This window comes from Crinia signifera, chromosome 12 (genome assembly GCF_055691185.1).
Source record: "Crinia signifera chromosome 12, ASM5569118v1, whole genome shotgun sequence".
Classification (NCBI taxonomy): Eukaryota; Metazoa; Chordata; class Amphibia; order Anura; family Myobatrachidae; genus Crinia; species Crinia signifera.
The window spans coordinates 81,367,297-81,373,328 of NC_139228.1; positions in this window are offsets into that span (position 1 = coordinate 81,367,297).

Genomic DNA, 6,032 nt, shown 5'->3' on the forward strand with positions numbered 1-6,032 from the left:
AGCCGCCTGCCCTGTCTTCGTTCCAGTGCTCGCACACAAAAATGTCAGTTCCCGCTGACTTTTATTTGCAAAGCTAGGATGAATCATTCGATGATCGGGGACTATCATATGATTTATCCTGCAGCAGAGACACTTCCGCGTCACAGTAGCTCAGTAAGCTGCAAGATTTGGGAACACATCCCCACGCATGCTACTACCAAGGGGATTTGTGCAAGGGGGGGGGCGCGGGTGGCGTGTTAGGTCTGTTCATGTTCGCAATGCTGTTACAATGCTGCGTCCTCAGGCGCAGGCAGCAGATCTGAGAAGCCGGCGCTGAGCGTCTTTGTACACAATATTCCTGCTCAGATCTGTGATGCAAGTGGTCACCATCAAGCACTGAACAGATGACATCACCATCAAGTACTGAACAGATGACATCACCATCAAGCACTGAACAGATGACATCACCATCAAGCACTGAACAGATGACATCATACGTAGGTAAATGTTAAAATGACAACCACATTCCTCTGTCCACATATTCCTCCAGGCGACATGCTGCAATAGCATTACTAGATTTCCATGCACAGTAACAGCCTTAACATAACAGCACATACTACAAGCCGCAGTGATCCCCATTGCTTGTGACTTATTTAAGGGCAACTAGTATACCTCCCAACTGTCCCATGGTGGCAGGGGCGGGGGGGCATGGCCAGAGGGGCTGGGGCATGGCCAAGCCATCACAGCGTAGAAAAGGAGATGAGTATAGGCCATGCCTCCTTGCTGATAGGTTACGCCCCAAAATTTCCAACCGCGATTCCCGCTTTTCTTGCGGCCAAACTTGGGAGGTATGACTGCTGCAATACTATCTACTTATCGGCCGCATCAAAAACAGGGGGGAGCTACTGGGTAGAGAGAGTGGCCTTGGTGGAAAGGGAGGGGGGTGGGATTTAGCACCTCAGACCCCGTTTGGCTAAGCGTGGCCTAAGAATCGTAGCTGTATCGGGAACTCGCCTGCAGATCCATTTGCAAGTTGCTCACCATCAAATCATTTTCCAAGTATATGCAGCAAACTATGGGACGGGCACTTGAGCAGTCTATCAATAGTCAGGTCTTAATAACCCCCATTGGTCACAATACTAATAAAACGGCCACCATGAGGTCTCCAAGAGGAAATGCATTGTCTGTGACGGCAGAACAGAGGTATGTATCACCTCACGGTAACAGCTCGGTGCTGACACATTCACATCTGACAGGAGGCGGTCACTGAGCTACTGATGTATTCCCGCCCAGTGGCCTGACAGTGACAGGAGGCGGTCACTGAGCTGCTGATGTATTCCCGCCCAGTGGCCTGACAGTGACAGGAGGCGGTCACTGAGCTGCTGATGTATTCCCGCCCAGTGGCCTGACAGTGACAGGAGGCGGTCACTGAGCTGCTGATGTATTCCCGCCCAGTGGCCTGACAGTGACAGGAGGCGGTCACTGAGCTGCTGGTGTATTCCCGCCCAGTGGCCTGACAGTGACAGGAGGCGGTCACTGAGCTGCTGATGTATTCCCGCCCAGTGACCTGACAGTGACAGGAGGCGGTCACTGAGCTGCTGATGTATTCCCGCCCAGTGACCTGACAGTGACAGGAGGCGGTCACTGAGCTGCTGATGTATTCCCGCCCAGTGGCCTGACAGTGACAGGAGGCGGTCACTGAGCTGCTGATGTATTCCCGCCCAGTGGCCTGACAGTGACAGGAGGCGGTCACTGAGCTGCTGATGTATTCCCGCCCAGTGACCTGACAGTGACAGGAGGCGGTCACTGAGCTGCTGATGTATTCCCGCCCAGTGACCTGACAGTGACAGGAGGCGGTCACTGAGCTGCTGATGTATTCCCGCCCAGTGACCTGACAGTGACAGGAGGCGGTCACTGAGCTGCTGATGTATTCCCGCCCAGTGACCTGACAGTGACAGGAGGCGGTCACTGAGCTGCTGATGTATTCCCGCCCAGTGGCCTGACAGTGACAGGAGGCGGTCACTGAGCTGCTGATGTATTCCCGCCCAGTGGCCTGACAGTGACAGGAGGAGGTCACTGAGCTGCTGATGTATTCCCGCCCAGTGGCCTGACAGTGACAGGAGGCGGTCACTGAGCTGCTGATTAGAGATGGGCAAAACGGGTCACTGAGCGGATCCGGGTCTCGCCGGGACGGACTGTGAAAAGGTACATATCTTTTAGACGGATCCTCGGCTCACTTAAAAAAAAAAAAGGGGGAAAATACATGACCGAATAAAAACACTGATCGATGGCTGGGTGCAGAATCGCCATCGATGGCAACCATCGATGGCGTCTGCACCGATGGCCATCCCTGGCAGCAGCAGCAGCTAATCTTTCTATCACTTGTAGTCACAGCACTGTACTCAGTCTACAGAGGTAGTACATCTTAGCTGCCACATGTGGCAGCACTGAGATCAGGAAAATGCATTGTAAACTGAAACGGATCACTTTTTGGGATCGGCGTCTCGTTCGTTCTTTAATGGGATCCGTTCAAAAGATCCGGTTCGTTCGCGAACGACCCATCTCTACTGCTGATGTATTCCCGCCCAGTGACCTGACAGTTACAGGAGGCGGTCACCGAGCTGCTGATGTATTCCTGCCCAGTGGCCTGACAGTGACAGAACCTGCCTGGGGACATAGGAGGAGATCTGGCAAATGTTTACAGGAAGACAGGTGAAGACATTGGGATACGGACGCTAGGTTGACACTATGAAGGCCGACCACTAAAGGTCAACACATGAAATAGGTTGACATGGCTAAGGTCGACAGGGTTAGAAGGTTGACACAAGCAAGGTCAACAGCCAAAAGGTCTACATTTTTCAAAAAAATTTCCCCAAGACAGGCGACGTTTCATACCCTACTACCCACTAAGGCGGGGAGGGAGAAGAACATAATAGTGTGTCAAGGGCAGCATAGTACCAGGGGCATCACGGCGTGCGGCATAGTGTGTCAGGGGCATTACGGTGTGTGGCATAGTGTGTCAGGGGCATCACGGCGTGCGGCATAGTGTGTCAGGGGCATTACGGTGTGTGGCTCCCCTTTTTGAATATTGGACAGTGGCGCAGCCCCACCTCTGTAACTGTCACTGGCAATGAAGTCCAGGAACAGAGCATTTTGTACCTAATGGAATGGGTCATGTTGGAGGGTATGTGTCAGGGGCATTACAGTGTGCGGCATAATGAGTCAGGGGTATTACAGCGTGCGGCATAGTGTGTCAAGGGCGTTACGGCGTGCGGCATAGTGTGTCAGGGGCGTTACGCCGTGCGGCATAGTGTGTCGGGCGTTACGGCATGAGGCATAGTGTGTCAGGGGCATTACAGTGTGCGGCATAATGAGTCAGGGGTATTACAGCGTGCGGCATAGTGTGTCAGGGGCGTTACGGCGTGCGGCATAGTGTGTCAGGGGCGTTACGGCGTGCGGCATAGTGTGTCGGGCGTTACGGCATGAGGCATAGTGTGTCAGGGGCGTTACGGCGTGCGGCATAGTCTGTCAGGGGCGTTACGGAATGAGGCATAGTGTGTCAGGGGCGTTACGGTGTGCGGCATAGTGTGTCAGGGGCGTTACGGCGTGTGGCGTAGTGTGTCGGGCGTTGCGGCGTATTGTGTCGGGCGTTACGGCGTGCGGCATAGTGTGTCAGGGGCGTTATGGCGTGCAGCGTATTGTGTCAGGGGCGTTACGGCGTGAGGCATAGTGTGTCAGGGGCGTTACGGCGTGCGGAGTAGTGTGTCAGGGTCGTTACAGCGTGCGGCGTATTGTGTCAGGGGCGTTACGGCGTGAGGCATAGTGTGTCAGGGGCGTTACGGCGTGCGGAGTAGTGTGTCAGGGTCGTTACAGCGTGCGGCATAGTGTGTCAGGGGCGTTACGGCGTGCGGCATAGTGTGTCAGGGGCGTTACGGTGTGCGGCATAGTGTGTCAGGGGCGTTACGGCATGCGGAGTAGTGTGTCAGGGGCGTTACGGTGTGCGGCATAGTGTGTCAGGGGCGTTACGGCGTGCGGAGTAGTGTGTCAGGGTCGTTACAGCGTGCGGCATAGTGTGTCAGGGGCGTTACGGCGTGCGGCATAGTGTGTCAGGGTCGTTACGGTGTGCGGCATAGTGTGTCAGGGGCGTTACGGCGTGCGGAGTAGTGTGTCAGGGTCGTTACGGCGTGCGGCATAGTGTGTCAGGGGCGTTACAGCGTAGTGTGTCAGGGGCGTTACGGCGTGTGTCGTAGTGTGTCAGGGGCTTTACGGCATGCGGCATAGTGTGTCTGGGGCGTTACGGCGTAGTGTGTCTGGGGCGTTACGGCGTGCGTCGTAGTGTGTCTGGGGCGTTACGGCGTGCGTCGTTGTGTGTCTGGGGCGTTACGGCGTGAGGCATAGTGTGTCAGGGGCGTTACGGCGTGCGGAGTAGTGTGTCAGGGTCGTTACAGTGTGCAGCGTATTGTGTCAGGGGCGTTACGGCGTGAGGCATAGTGTGTCAGGGGCGTTACGGCGTGCGGAGTAGTGTGTCAGGGTCGTTACAGCGTGCGGCATAGTGTGTCAGGGGCGTTACGGCGTGCGGCATAGTGTGTCAGGGGCGTTACGGTGTGCGGCATAGTGTGTCAGGGGCGTTACGGCGTGCGGAGTAGTGTGTCAGGGTCGTTACAGCGTGCGGCATAGTGTGTCAGGGGCGTTACGGCGTGCGGCATAGTGTGTCAGGGGCGTTACGGTGTGCGGCATAGTGTGTCAGGGGCGTTACGGCGTGCGGAGTAGTGTGTCAGGGTCGTTACGGCGTGCGGCATAGTGTGTCAGGGGCGTTACGGCGTGCGGCATAGTGTGTCAGGGGCGTTACGGTGTGCGGCATAGTGTGTCAGGGGCGTTACGGCGTGCGGAGTAGTGTGTCAGGGTCGTTACGGCGTGCGGCATAGTGTGTCAGGGGCGTTACAGCGTAGTGTGTCGGGCATTACGGCGTGCGTCATAGTGTGTCAGGGGCGTTACGGCGTAGTGTGTCAGGGGAGTTACGGCGTGTGTCGTAGTGTGTCAGGGGCTTTACGGCATGTGGCATAGTGTGTCTGGGGCGTTACGGCGTAGTGTGTCTGGGGCGTTACGGCGTGCGTCGTAGTGTGTCTGGGGCGTTACGGCGTGCGTCGTAGTGTGTCTGGGGCGTTACGGCGTGCGTCGTAGTGTGTCTGGGGCGTTACGGCGTGCAGCGTAGTGTGTCAGGGGCGTTACGGCGTGCAGCGTAGTGTTTCGGGCGTTATGGCGTACGGCGTAGTGTGTCAGGGGCGTGCGGCATAGTGTGTCAGGGGCGTTACGGCGTGCGGCGTAGTGTGTCAGGGGCGTTACGGCGTGCGGCGTAGTGTGTCAGGGGCGTTACGGCGTGCGGCATAGTGTGTGTCAGGGGCGTTACGGCATGAGGCATAGTGTGTCAGGGGCGTTACGGCGTGCGTCGTAGTGTGTCAGGGGCGTTACGCGTGCGTCGTAGTGTGTCTGGGGCGTTACGGCGTGCGGCGTAGTGTGTCAGGGGCGTTACGCCGTGTGTTAGCCAGCTGGAAGTGATGGTTGTAATGAGCAACGTCCCCACGGTCCACCTGCCGTTTCCAGAAAGTTTGCTGTCTACCCGTAACAGATATAATCCCTCATTACAGGTCACTACAGATTGTCACGGACCATTGAGGTTCCACATCGATGTTATATGGACGATATGGAATTGTTTTCCCGAAGGTGTCGGGACACAGAGACTAGCTCCGCCCCTGACACCCGTGAAGCAGCCCTGTCCCCCTGTTATAATTTGCCCACAGACCAGTCAGACAAAGATGAGGTATGAACATCGATGGTGATCCCTCACATAGTATGTTACCATCGATGACCGTGTACATTAAACTTATCGATGGTAACTATAGGTGGCGAGCACATCAATAGTCATCCATTCCCTGCAGCTAAAGCTGGCTGACTATATAATCAGGGCGCCGCCACACCCGCGGTCATGTGACCAGGCGTCTCACACTACCCTCTAGTCACGTGCCGGACGCCGCTCGCTGTCAGTGTCTCGCGGG